Here is a 13,960-nt window from a genome sequence, read left to right on the forward strand (position 1 = left end):
TTGTTTTCTTGTCCTTGCAGGCCATTTTGAAATTCTGTACAGAACGCCTCGACCTGGAAGGTGAAACAAGACTGCCAGGCCAGAGTTCGGTTCGAGACCAGGGCTTTTGTGTCCACGAATGGTGTGTCAGATGCCGCAGGGGATGTTGGAAGGGAAGACACGATCCCCGTGTTTACAGGCGGAAGTAAACTGGTGTGGCTTCTATTTTTCTTTCTCAAGATGTGTTTTTATTCCCAGCCACAAAAGGAGTTAGTTGTGTGTCCTTCACAAGAAGCTAAAAAGCAAGATGAAAAGAAAACAAAGTCATTTGTAACTTTACCACCCAGAGATGACAAGTCTCTACCTTTTAAAGGGAATTTCTTTCCAAACATCTGCCTACTTGAAAGGAAGGACCTNTGGGCAAAATGAGAATTGTCCTGAGTGAGGCTGATCATGTTAAGATCCAGCTGCACTTAAGCGTCTCCTGGGAAGGTCTCTGAAACAAGCTGAGGAGGCCCCCAGATGCCGAAGTGGTCTCACGGCAAGGCTCAGCTCTCTCTCGGCAGCCCTGCCACATGCTCCCCAGGTAATTGGTCTCCTAATGCACCATCCTGGCCTGACGCCGCCTCCTCTCCCCTGGGGTCAGTTCCTGATGTCTCCGGGCAAGCGGGTCACCAACCAGGCTGACATGCGTCCTGCCGGTCACATTGTTTTCTTGTCCTTGCAGGCCGTTTTGAAATTCTGTACAGAACGCCTTGACTTGGAAGGTGAAACAAGACTGCCAGGCTAGAGTTCGGTTCGAGACCAGGGCTTTTGTGTCCACGGATGGTGTGTCAGATGCCGCAGGGGATGTTGGAAGGGAAGACACGATCCCCGTGTTTACAGGCGGAAGTAAACTGGTGTGGCTTCTATTTTTCTTTCTCAAGATGTGTTTTTATTCCCAGCCACAAAAGGAGTTAGTTGTGTGTCCTTCACAAGAAGCTAAAAAGGAAGATGAAAAGAAAACAAAGTCATTTGTAACTTTACCACCCAGAGATGACAAGTCTCTACCTTTTAAAGGGAATTTCTTTCTAAACATCTGCCTACTTGAAAGGAAGGACCTTGACCCTGTGCTCATCCTCTTGTGGCCCTTTTCTGCGTGCTTTGTACACTGGTGCCGTTAATTATTGTGCCGTAACACGGTTTGGAGTGGCCGTGTACCGCTGCATGTGTAACCAGCTGGGGCCCCTGTGCTGGATTTTTCCACCATGTTGATGTTGGTGTTGTTTTTGTTATTAGTGACCGTTCTGTTGGTTTTGGAAATTGCAAGAGTGGATGGTGGGAGGCAGGACGGTGTTACAGCTCAGAGCCCAGGATTTGGCCTCATGCAGACCTCAGTTTAAATAGTGAAAAGAAGTAACAGTCCTGCCATCATGGCGCAGTCGGTTGGGTGTCATTCCGCAAAGCAAGGGGTCACCAGTTCAGTTGGTTCCATTCAGGGCACAGGCCTGGGTTTCAGGATTGGTCCCAGGTCCAGTCGAATGCAGGGCGCAACTGACCGATGTTTCTCAGCACTGATGTTTCTCTCCTCTCTTTCTCCCTCCCTTCTCCTCTCTCTAAAAATAAATAGATAAATAAGTATCTTTTTTAAAAAAGAAGTAACCTTTTTATAGAGTCTGTATATGGTGCCAGGTATTGTGTTAAGTGCTTTATATGTATTAACTCACGGTTTGTTAATCCTCACAGCGGCCCGTGGACTAGGTACCGCCGTTATCCCTGTCTTGCAGCTGAACAAACCGAAGCACAGCCCTGCACCTCTGTGCCGTCCTGTACCTGAGCCTCTGAGCCTCTGTTACTGTTCCTTAAAGCATGTTTCTAAAAGTGGGGTCCTGGCCCAGATTCAGAAGGCGACGCGTATTATTTAAGGCCTTGAATTTGTAATGTAAATGGCTCTCCAGCAAGGTTGTGCCAACTTTTTCTCCTACCAAGTGTTCGAGCGCATCTGAAAATCTCATGCTGTGCTTTGAGCACCGGTGAGGTGGCAGGCCCCGCCCTCAGTATTCTGCAGAGCTCCCCTCCTAGAAGGAGAAGCTGTCCCTCCCGTGCCCCGCACAGAGTAAGCAAGCATCCAGTACATCTTCGCCAGCATTAGCACTGTTGTTATAGGTTGTGTCGGTTGTTAAGAAAACAAGACACACACTTGAAAAACCTCAGTGACAAAGTGAGTGTGAAATGAGGGGTCCAGACAATGAATGCTACAGGAGTTGGAGGAACGTATGATGGAATTTAGGGAGGGTAGTCATGGAAGGCTGCATGGGGGAGGAGGCCCTTGGAGAATAGGGAGGAGGACCTTGCATAGTGACATCACGAAGGCTTATGAACAGTAGGGGCCCTAGGTGGCTTGTGTCCAGGGCTTGTGTAGGGGTGTTGAGCTGGAGGAGAGATGGTAAGAGAGGAAGTTGGGTCCAGGTCAGGCCCTAGAGACATCTCAGGCAGAGGGCTCTGGTGGTGGGGGGCCACTGAGAACCCAGAGGGTGACTTTTAGGGAAATACACTTATTAGGAGGGAGGGAGTGGATGGGAGCGGAGGCGAGAAGACCTGTGGGGACCACGCCAGGAGCCCAAGCAGAGATACCTGTGCACGTGGCCTGGGTTTCCTGGGGCTGGTGACACCCCTCCTTCCCACAAGTGCTGAAGCAAAAGAAAAACAAACACCGGACTCAGCTGCGAGGTCAAAATATCAGTGTTATTACTGGCAAAGGTGGACGAGGGACCTTGGCTCCTATCCATGACCACAGTCAGGCTTTTTGATCCTTGCTCACCACATGCAGGCTGTGGGCCCCCTGTTCAGGGAAATGGCACGGCCGGCCCTGCCGGCTGCCAGGAGCATCGCCACAACCCACCGAGCCTGCCAGTGGGGAGCAGGGCCGCTCCAGCAGGTGGACAACGGCCCTTCCCCAGTGCCCCCCCAGGTGGGGGACTTGGGAGCTGGGCAGCGACCACACTGTCCACAGGCGGGCAGATCTGGAAGTGGGCAGGAGGGGGACCGCACCACCCAGTTCCTTCTCCCAGTCGTCATCGGAGAAGTCAGCCCCCTCTCTGGGAAGAGTGGGGAGGGTTGGGAGCAGGGTGGGTGCTGTCTTTGTTACATTCTTCCCTCCTACGGTAGGAGTGTCCCTCTCCTTACTGCAACCTAACGTAGGAGATGCTTGCCAGTCCTGTACTGTCGTCCCCACCCCCCAACCCAGACACTCGGCGGAAAGGCTGCCGGGGGTCAGGCCGGCCGGTGGGGCTGAGGTGTGAATGTTGGTGCCGTACAGGCCAGGGTCTAGCGCCGACTCCTCCACTCACGCCCGGAGGCCTTTGGTAAATCTCTCAGCCTGAAAAAAACCAGAGTTGTTGTAAGAACTGTGACCATGTCCGTCTGTCTGAGTACTGGAGCTGCTGTTATCAAACAGTGCGTAGTTGTGAAGAAGTCCTCCCACNACCCCCCAACCCAGACACTCGGTGGAAAGGCTGCCGGGGGTCAGGCCGGCCGGTGGGGCTGAGGTGTGAATGTTGGTGCCGTACAGGCCAGGGTCTAGCGCCGGCTCCTCCACTCACGCCCGGAGGCCTTTGGTAAATCTCTCAGCCTGAAAAAAACCAGAGTTGTTGTAAGAACTGTGACCATGTCCGTCTGTCTGAGTACTGGAGCTGCTGTTATCAAACAGTGCGTAGTTGTGAAGAAGTCCTCCCACCGGGGGGCGGGGGTGCTCACCAGGGACTTTGGGCAGGTCTCACTGCCGTGGAGATGGAGTGACTTGTGTGTCAATGGGTCCAGGACAAGGCCTTGGGGGCAGAGGGCCCAGCCTGGGCGAGAGAGAGTGGGAGGCAGCGACTGCACAGGGCCGTTGAGGAGGCAGACGGGAGGGAGTGTGGAAGGGACCAATGAGGGGGGTTCCCACAGAGGGGCGGGGGCGCGGAAAGGAGGCAGGGAAAGAGCCAGAGGAGGAAGGGCCAAGAGGAAGGAGGACCTGAGAGTGTTCTCACCACACCCCCATCTTGCTGCGCCCACCATGAAGCACTGGGCTCTTCCTGTTCTAGCCTGGGCACAGCAAAAGAGATGGCAAGGCTGACGGTGGCTCAGGTGGAAAGACGAGTAAGAAATCGGGCCGGAAGGCGGCCTGGGGTGCCAACGCAAGTCGGGTCCCAGCATCAGAGAACCGTCTGGGTTCTCACCCTGCCCGTGGCCCCTGAGCAGAGCCTTTCCCTGACCTTGGCCCCAGTTTCTCCATCTTCCAAATTCAGGGATCAAACCAACTTAATGTGTTTTGTAGCTTTATTGACCACAACCCAAAGTAAAAAAATAAATAAATAAATAAATAAAGGAAAAAGTTTGCATACATAATTTAACTAAAACTAAAGCTTCGTGAAACAACACTTTATCCCCTGTGTTTACTCTGATATTTTCGGTTGTGTTGTACATCATTTAAAAATGCCAGTCCCGGTCTGCCCACCAGTTGAGCTGCCCACTAATAAGCCACACCCCTTGGTCTGGAAACACTGCCCCAGCTCATCTGGAAGCTTCCTTCCTGCTCTGGCAGCCGGCAGTTCTGCTCCGTTTCCTCCGGCCTCACGACCCCCATCAGCTGAGCCTCCGTGGTTCTGTGCTTTGTATCTGCAAGCGGTGATCTTCAGTCTCAGACGCTGGGGACTCCTGGCTGGCGGTGTGGCCGGCTGCTGCTCAGGCCGCTCCTGCCCCAGTCCAGCTCAGGTGTGACTGCCTGCCGCCGTTGGAGGGCTGGGGCGTCTCCTGCCACCGCCTCGGGAAGAGGCAGGGGTTTGGATGTCATCCACACTCCCCCGTCCCACCACGCCCTGACCGTTGTGTGGGCCGGGACACCCAGGTTCTGTCTAGAAAAGTTGTCGGGAAGTGGAGCCTGGCTCCCAGTCAGAAGTCCAGACTCTGTGCCCTGTCCATCCTCCCACTGAACCCTGGCCCCTGTCGCCGGGCAGCTCCAGGGCTCACCACCAAAGGAGCTGCTGGTGGAGGAGAAGAGCTTTGGCGACCGATGAGCTTTGGATCAAATCCCAGCTCCATCTCTGCCTGGCTGTGTGGTGTTGGGAAAGTTCCCTAACATCTCTGAGCCTAGTGCCTCAACTACAGCTCGACGATAACAATGCCTGACTCAGGGTAAACTTATGGGTGTGACTGATGATAGGTACAAAGTGCCGAGTGTCAGTGACCGGCGTGACTTAGGTGCTCCAAATAAACTCATTCTCCGTTAAATCCCATCCCACTGTGGTCCCTGTAAGGGAATAGCTGGGGAAATGCCGGGTATTGATGGGCAAGGCAACATCAGAGAGGTGCCTTAAGTTGGGGGCCCTGGGAATACCCCCACCCCCAACGTGTCCAAAATGGGCAAAGAGACTCAGCCACAGCAGGTCCCTGGTGTCTGCTGGGCAGCCTGAGGCCACGTCTGAGAAGGAAGAGAGACAGATCTCGGGGAGAAGGGACTCTCTGGGCCCCCCAAATGGGCCCATGGCTATTTCCAAAGCTGATGGGACGCCCTGTCTTGTGGCGAGGCTCAGAACGTGTTATAGGACATGGCATCGTTCAACTCTAAGTTCTCGGAATCCAGTTAAAAATTCACCCTCTTACAGGGTTTTGCTTCAGAATATTCTTATAAACCATCTGGTTTGGTCCTTATAACTACCACCCGAGAGCAGGACAGGGCAGGCACAATGCTTCCACAATCACAGGGCAGTGAGGAGAACTTTGTAGCAAACACCAGAACCAGGGGATTCGAGCAGGGATGCCGTTTGTTCATGTTCACGTTGTTGCCCATTGCCAAGGCTGCGTGAAAGTCGTCTTTGCATCTGTCTTCAGAGCCCACAGCACTTTCTGGTTCTCCCTCCCCCACCGCGGGGGCGTACAGGTGAAACGTAGATCTGAACCAAGCTGGAGACAGGCTTGAGGGCTCTTCGGTTGTCGGGGACTGCTGTTCAGGGGCAGCTGCTTCCCAGAACTTGGAACGAAGTTTCTCCGAGGCTCCTCTTCACACTGGTTTCCCATCGCTATGGAAACTGGGGCTTTGACAGCCACAGTGACTTGCCCAAGGCCACACAGCTCCAGTAGCACAGGCCGGGCAGCCTTCTGCCAGGCTGCCTCTGGACCTGGAACTGGACAAGCCTCTGACCTTGCCCTTGTGTTCCTGGCCAGCTCCAGCCGCCCTCCGCTCTGTCCTGCCAATAACCAGGAGCCTCTTCTTCCAAGGCAGAGGCTGACGCTTTACATTGGGACATAAGTAAGTCCCTGGGGCTTGTTTATGGGACACATGGAGCTGGCTCATGGTCTGTAGTGGCAGTGAAACATCTCAGGGTCCGAGGCTGCAGGTTCTGGCTTTACGTGTACTGGCCAGGGCATGTCTCTGGGCCTCAGTGTCCCTGTCTGTCCACACCGGGTAGTGCCAGATGGACTCCCATAGGGCCTCCCTGAGGACAGTGACTGGGGTAGCGTCCAGGACTGGGATCCATCCTTACTCTGCCCCCTGCCGGGCTGCTGGCTGTGTGACCTTGATCTAGTTCCCTCCCCTCTCTGGGCCTTTCTGTCCACATCTCAACAGACAGCAGAGATACTCCAGCTTTGCTGAAGTCACCGAGGGAAAAGCACGTTGCTGAGCTGTAGGGCCACGGGCTGTGCAGGATCGTGTCCTTAACCCTGCATGATTCTCAGACCGGCATCCCAGGGGAGGGGCCCTCGGGCCTGTGAGAAAGCGTGCAGGATGGACCGAGCCACAGACCTGCCAGAGCTGCACCGGGACGCAGGCCTTGGCTGGGAGGTGCCATCATCCCCGTCAGTGTAGCCGGGCCCACAGGAGGGGCATGGTTCTTAGGAGGTTTCCCTGGGCTCTGGCTCCCTTGGGGCCTTGAATCTCCCCACTGCCGCTCCAGCCTGGTGCCCCGCATCCTGGGAGTCGGGGGGGGGGGGGCAGCCCTGTGACCAGCAGCTGGTGTCCCATTACACGGCCCACAGTGAGGCCCTGATTAGACCGTGAGCTCATCACAGCAGGAACGGGGCCATCAGGGCGGGGCCCATGGAGGCTGCGGGTCCCATTTGGGGCTCTCACTGGGGTTCTCCCTGGTCCTCTCTCTTCCTCTGTCTCCCCCTCTCTGAGGCCCTCAGACTCTTCCCCTCTGTCTCTCTCCCTCCTGTGCACACACTGACACCCCCTCTCGGAGCTTGCTGGAGATTGTCATGGCAACCCTCCAGCAAAATTATCAAAACACTTTTGCTCACAGCCGTACCAGACAAAGTGCTAATTCTGAGTGAGGCAGAAGCAGTTGGTAGGATGCTGAAGTCACTGGCTTTGTGTGGAGGGCCCACCGAGTGGGGGAGCCGGCTCCAGCAGGTGAGCCTGGGCCAGGAGGCAGGACACCCGGAAAGGCCCTGTCGCTTGCCCGCTGTGGGCACTGTTGGTTGCTGAACGTCCCCCAGCCCTCCTGTCCCATTCACATGCTCACGCCACCCCACACACCTGGAGGTGGGCGGCTGGGCCACACCCACCCAAAGTGCAGGTTGACTCGGACCCCAACATCAGAACATCTCCACCTCGTCGGCACCTGGAGGCCTGGGCTGCCCTCTGGAGAGACTTCCGAGCAAGTGCGCAGGGACAGCCAGCTGACCAAGGCGTCCAGCCAGCAGTAGGTCTGTGCCAGGGTGGCAGAGCAGCCACAGGAAGGGGCCTCGCCCTCTGGTTTCCTAACCCTCGCCCCCCCCCCCCCCCCCCCCCCAGGAAGCAGGAGAGCACTGGTGAGCGGAGCCGCCTGGCTGCTGCTTCCCACCTGGCTCTGTGGCCTCTGCGGCTCCCTGCCCCTCTGCACGCTGTGATGGATGGGGCATCCTTGCTGCCGCCTGACCCAGCCCGGGCACTGCGGGCTCCCTTGGAAACGAAGCCCTGCTAATAGCTGAAGAAGTGGAGTTGCTTTTTTTAAAACGTGGCTCTGCCCGAAAGCCAAAGTGTGGGTGGGAACGGCGGGGGAGGCAGAGGCGCAAGCCCCTCCTGGTCTGCTGCCGTCCCCCTGCCCCATCCGCTCCCCCGGCGGCCCCTCCGTGGAGGCGAGCCTCCCCTGCAGCTCAGCCCAGGCTGCTTGCCGTTCTCAGGCCCAAGAGGAAGTGTCTGCTTCCTATGAATGGGTCCTCTCATCCCCGCATCCTCCTGAGGATTCTAGAACACTGGAGCTGGAGAGGCTCCCGGTAAATCAGAGCCTAGCCTCCTTACCTCACAGATGGGGAAACTGAGGCTAAGGGATGGGCAGCAAGTGGGCCAAGGCCACAGAGTATGGGGGTGATGGGGCCTGCGTGTCTGACTTCGGTCCAGTCCAGTGCTGTTCCCGTCACTTCCGAGGACAGCGACATGGGTGGTGCAAGTGCTGAGCTCTGGTTTCCGACTCAGGCAGACCTGCCTGCGAGCGCCAGCGTCAGCACCTGGCCCTGAGGGGACCCTGGTCAGCCACAGAGCCCGCTGAGTCCACATGTCTAAGGTAGGGATGGAACTAGGCTCCGCCTCAGAGGATGCCGTGAGGGCGACTATAGGTGAGGCACGTGCCACGCATCATTGGCACAGTGCAGACACGTGGTAGGTGTTCAACAGGTGATGTTTCTGTGTCCCTCCTCTCTAGTCCCAGGGATACAGGCCCGCTGAGAAGAAAGGCTGTCCTGCATCCCCTTTAACAGCCCCACCCCCACCCCAGGATGGCCGAGAGAGGCCAGTGAGCCTGTCCTGGAAAAGCCCACATTCCCCTGCGGACTCGTCAGGGCCAGAGGTAAACAGGAACCAGGCCCAATGCCTGGGTAGGCCGCGATGCCCACCCCCCAAGACCTGCCCATCCCTGCTCACGTGTGTGGTTCTCACGGACTCCCTTGCCCCATGAACCCTACAGAGGGGAAGGACTTGATCCTCCAGCCTTCGGGGCAGGGTAGCTGTGTGTTGTGGGGGGCGGGGTCTATTGAAAGCGGCTGCTGTCCTCTAAAGCCCCAGCAGCACCTGCAGGCACTGGCAGTATCCACCCCAGTGGAGCCCCTGAAGCTCCATGCCTGGAGACCGCGCTCCACCTGGCTTCCTCTCATACATTGTGAGTGAGGAGGGAGGGTGAGCCGCCCAACCCCCCAAACACCCATTGCAGCAGGAGCTTCTTGGCACCTTTCCCTGACATCCTCTCCACCACATAGGGCACTGGATAGGTCTGGGTAGGAGACAACGACAACAAAAGGAACACACACTTCATGCTAAAGATGTGCCAGGCACCGTGCGAGGCGCTCTCCTCACAGCCATCACGGACTCCCAGGGGCACGCCTTCGCCCCGAGTCACAGAGACTGAATCTCCCACGGCGTGGCCTGCCCAGAGTCGCAGCCTGCAGCAGAGCAGGGCTAGAATCTGGGTCCGCGTTCTCCTAACCCAACGCGGCTGACTCCTTCCAGAGGGCACAAACGGTGTGAAAGGCTGCCTGCTGGGGCTGCCTATGAGACATCCTGTGGGGGAGGGGTCAGCAGTGGGACCGGGTATCCAGGCAGGGAAGGTGACAGGAGTGGCCTAGGGTACTCCAGCCCCCAGCCTGGGAGTTTGGGGTCCAGAGGAGCTGGATGTGTTGGAAAGGAAGCTCTGGTGGCCCCTGGAACTGTGGGAGCAGGGTCAGGGAGCAGGGCGGAGGTGAACACTCCGCAGGAGCCGTGAGCTCCTGCTGGCTGCCACCCCGGGCCTGGCTGCCAGGGAAAGACAGAGCCTGATACTGGCAATCCAGTGGGGAAGCCAGACCACATCGATGGGAACAAAGTAAGAAGGCCTTTTAGATTGTGGTACGTGTGCTGGGAAGGAAAGGGGGACAGGGTGACTGAGGGCAACCTGAAATAGCACGGCCAGGGAAGGCTGCCCGGAGGAAGTGGCATTGGAGCTGAAACCTCAGTGATGCAGAGGGGGGTGGCTTGTCCCAGGCCACACGGTGCACGCAGGTGCAGCCACACCAGGACCCATCTCCGGACTCCCCTTCTGATCATCTCCCTCCTCCTAGGAACATCCTTCTCCTGGATTATGACTTGCTCCCCTGTTGGATGTTGGTTCTCTGAGTTTTTGGCAGGCTGAGTCCTTGGCTGAATCCTGGTCCTCCGTCCAGTGTCGGCTGGTTCCAGCTCTTCTCTGTCCGGTGGGTGGGCTGCACCCCAGTGACCCCCGAGCTGCCACCCCCATCCATCACCTCTCCCCTGAGTTCTAGTGTCCCGCTCCACCTCTCTACTTGGATATACACACTTCTCTTGGTTAGGACGATGCTAAGTCCACATAGAGAGACCTGAAATTAGAGCAGTTTAAAAATATTCAGGTGAATGACAAGACAACCCACTTAATTCGGTCCATTTGTTTGGCTTTGCGTTTGGCCTAATGGACGGGCTGTGAGAAAGGCTCTGAGCCATGACAGCCTGGTCTCCTGCTCTTTGGACAAAAACAGCTGGTTTTCCAACCTGGAGGACATCAGTTTCCTGGACTCTTTTTCTGCCCATCTCCTCTTGCAAACGAGCCAATCTCTTTCTCGTAATATCTTACTAAAAGCCTCATTGAGCGGCCAACACATGCAAATGCTTTGGCTCTTCCAGCTGTGTTTGTGGAATTGTGGGCTCAGCGAGCGCGTGGTCTGGGTTCCAGATTTTCACAGGTAACGTGTTTACAAATGCTTGCTCGCAGTGTGACAAGTGTCGCCAGCCTTCCACCCGCAGTGTGCGTTTCCGTACAACTCGCCACCTAAACCAATGCCACATAAACTGGGGTTGTCGTACAAGGCAGCTTCCCCTTCCCAGTACTGAGTTCTGTACCCGAGGGCTGTCCCGCACCACACAACAATGCTCCGGTCAACAAACTACCGCGATACAACAGCGGTCCCGTAAAATGATAATGGAGCTGGAAAATTCCAATGGCCTAGTGACGTTGTGGCCACCGTAATGACATAGCACAACCCAGTCCTCGTGTGTGTGGTGCTGCTGGTGTGGACAAATCCACTCACTGCCAGTGGCATAAAAGCACAGCACAGACACCCATGGACAGGCCATAATACTTGATAATGATAACAAGTGACGTGTTACTGGTTTATTTATTTACTTCGTCCACTATACTTTTTAAAAAGATTTTATTTATCTTTAGAGGGGAAGGGAAGGAGAGAGGGAGAGAAATATCAATGTGTGGTTGCCTCTCATGAGTCCCCTGCTGAGACCCGCCTGCAGCCCAGGCATGTGCCCTGACTGGGAATCCAACCGCGACCATCTGGTTTGTAGGCCCGCGCTCAATCCACTGAGCCACACCAGCCAGGGCCCAGTATACTTTTTATCATTATTTTGGTATACTCTTTCACTTACAAAAACAGTTCACTGTAAAGCAGTGTGCCGTGTTATGCCACCAGGAGCCTCATACATCTTGTGGTTACCGCATCTCTTGATTGCACCATTTTCTCTCGTGCTTGATTTGACCTCCTGTTGTTTTGGACGGTGACGGGTGACGAGCTGCGCAGACGTGCAGACGTGCAGCCGAGCGGCAGCAGCCCGAGTACGCAGTGGGCAGAGCCAGCTGGGTTTGCGTAAGCGCACTCCGTGACGTTTGCACAGGAAGAAACATGGTGCGTGACTGTATTTCTGCACTGCCGTTAAAAGGAACCCCAAAATTCAGTGGCCTTAACATCATAGAGATTCATTTCTCCCTCACGTATTCTGGTTCTGATAGGAGCATGTCAAGCCTCGCCCCGGGGGGCAGTGGGTTTTGATGGACCGCCTGCAGACTCCACAATGGCCCTCCCCTCCCCACGCCTTCCCCTTCAATCAGTGCACTGCCAGCTAACACCTCCAAAGCAGAATACGTGGAAGTCAGCCTTGATTCTCCACACCCCCAATCTCATCCGTCTCCACACCCCCAATCTCATCCGTCACACACCCTTCCAATTCCATCTTCGGGTGAACCTCGAATTTGACCCTTTCCCTACACCTCCGTTGTCTTTACCCTGATCCAGGCTTCCAGTGTCTTGTAATGGGGGTCACCGAACGACCTTCTCGGTGGACTCCGCCCTCCTCCTGGGCCGTCTCCAGTCTGCTCTCCACAGGGCAGCCAGAGTGAGCTTGTGAAACCTAAACTGGGCGTGCGGCTCCCCTGCTCTAAACTCCAAGGCCTCACTCACCACCATTGCCCTTAGAATCAAATGCTGTCTCCTCAACGGGGCGGCAAGGCCTCTCTCCCTCCGCTTTAGCCACACGAGCCTTCTCGACTTCCCTGGAGAAGCCAAGCTCCTTCCTGGCTCAGAACCTCCCTCTGCCACCCTGCTCTCACTTGGGCACACGCCGGGTCCTTCTTCGTCCCTCACAGGGCAAAAGGACTTCCGTGTAGTGGGTAAGAAGAGGGTGAGGAGCCACGGTGCAGGGGTTTGAACCTCAGCGCTCCGGGTTACTAGCTGTGTGACCTTGGGGCAAGTTGCTCCCAAGAGCTTCTCTGTGCCCTGTTCTCTCCGTAAATGGCGATGCTAAAAGTGGCCGTTACCCAGGGTTGCTGGGAGGATTACAGAGAGCGGTTATGAGTTAATGCATGAAAAGTAATTCAGAGCATGTATGGCACATGCTCTGTAGGATCTTCCTTCAGGGGTCACCTGAAGTGTCACACACAGTAAGAAACCTTTCCTTTCCTGCCCGTCCCCGCCCCCGGCCCCCCCCCCCCCCCCGCCCGCCTGCTCGCCAGGGAATCACACATGCATTGCTCCGTCTGCACACCCATCACTTCACCCCCAGCGAACCAACCTCCTCCTTTCTTGTTTGTCGTCTGTGCTCCCCCCAACCCCGGCCCCAGAATGTAACTTCCACGAGGGCAGGGACATTTCTGGGCTGGAACACAGGAAATTCTCAATGAATCTTCCCTGAATGGCTATGGAAGGAATAGAAGTCAACTCTCCTTGATTCCCTCCTTCCCCTGTGGCCCCTGTGGGGAGCCTGCAGGGGGCATTGCTCTGTGTGGTGCCCCAGGCCCTTGACACTGCAGGGCGGTGCTCACAGTTTCCACTTGGGAGTTGGGACGCCAGGCAGAAGGCCTGCCCCCGAGGAGCCCAGGGACACTGGTGGGCGTCGATCCTGAGCAGGGGACTATGGAGTACGGCCTCTGGAGCTGGCCCCATGGTGCCCAGCAGCTCTGCGCCCTACCCCATGCCTCCATTCTGTTGCACGTGGAGTTTGGAGAATACCGGTTACCTCTCAGGGCTGATGGAAGGATTAAATAGGATAATAGATGTAACAGAAAGCTCACTGGCCGGGTCGGAGTACAACTCTCCAAATGGTGGTAGTTGTTACTGTTGCTGTTGTTAGTGGCACATCCAAGTGTCACTCCGAGCATAAACGGGGTGTCCGAGGGACATTAGGGTGGGGTAGTGAGGAGACGAACGTAAAGAAGATGCACAGGGAAGAGGAGAACCAAAATGGAATCATCTGCTGTGTTTGTATTCGAGCTTGCCTCTGTGTGTGTATGGGGGTGGGGTTTGACAAGGATGCGGGGAAGAAACCCAACCACCCCCCGCCCCCACTCGGTTCTGGGGAGCCGGGTACCCTGGCTCTCCCCGCTGCAAGGATGCAAGGACGGCTAGGAGCTGCCACCGCCACCGGAGCCCGGTGCAGAGCCCGAGGCACAATAACCAGCGCCCTGAGCGTGCGCATCGGAGACCAGGGACTGGCAGGGGGACCTGCGTCCCGTCCCGGGCCACCACGGCCCCTACAGACTTGGGGAGCCCGCAACGGACAGTCACATCTTAAGACCCCTGCTCCCCGGCCGCCCAGACTGAGCCGCCAGCTCCCGGGGCTTCGAGCGCTCTCCAACCCCCGTGGGCGGGGCCTGCCTTCCGGAGCGGGGGTGGTGGCGGCGGCGCAGGGAAAGGGCCGTTACTTCCCCAGAGTGGCAGGGCGACGTCAGGCGGAAGGGCGCGGGGCGCGCACGCTTTAAAAGGCATTCGCTGTCATCCG

General features: G+C 56.6%; 1 protein-coding gene across 4 annotated transcripts in view; it reads left to right on the forward strand.

Annotated features, from left to right (window-relative positions):
- Nucleotides 1-204, forward strand: part of ALKBH3 (alkB homolog 3, alpha-ketoglutarate dependent dioxygenase) — a 38,785-nt gene extending 38,581 nt beyond the window's left edge. For all 4 annotated transcript variants that reach the window (XM_037069057.1, XM_037069058.1, XM_037069059.1 and 1 more), the window contains exon 11: nt 21-204. The gene's annotated coding sequence lies outside the window, so the exon portion shown is untranslated. The remainder of the gene's footprint in view (nt 1-20) is intronic.
- The last annotated feature ends 13,756 nt before the right edge of the window (nt 205-13,960 follow it).

This window comes from Sturnira hondurensis, unplaced genomic scaffold, assembly GCF_014824575.4.
Source record: "Sturnira hondurensis isolate 20B ecotype Veracruz unplaced genomic scaffold, ASM1482457v3 Scaffold0018399, whole genome shotgun sequence".
Lineage (NCBI taxonomy): Eukaryota > Metazoa > Chordata > Mammalia > Chiroptera > Phyllostomidae > Sturnira > Sturnira hondurensis.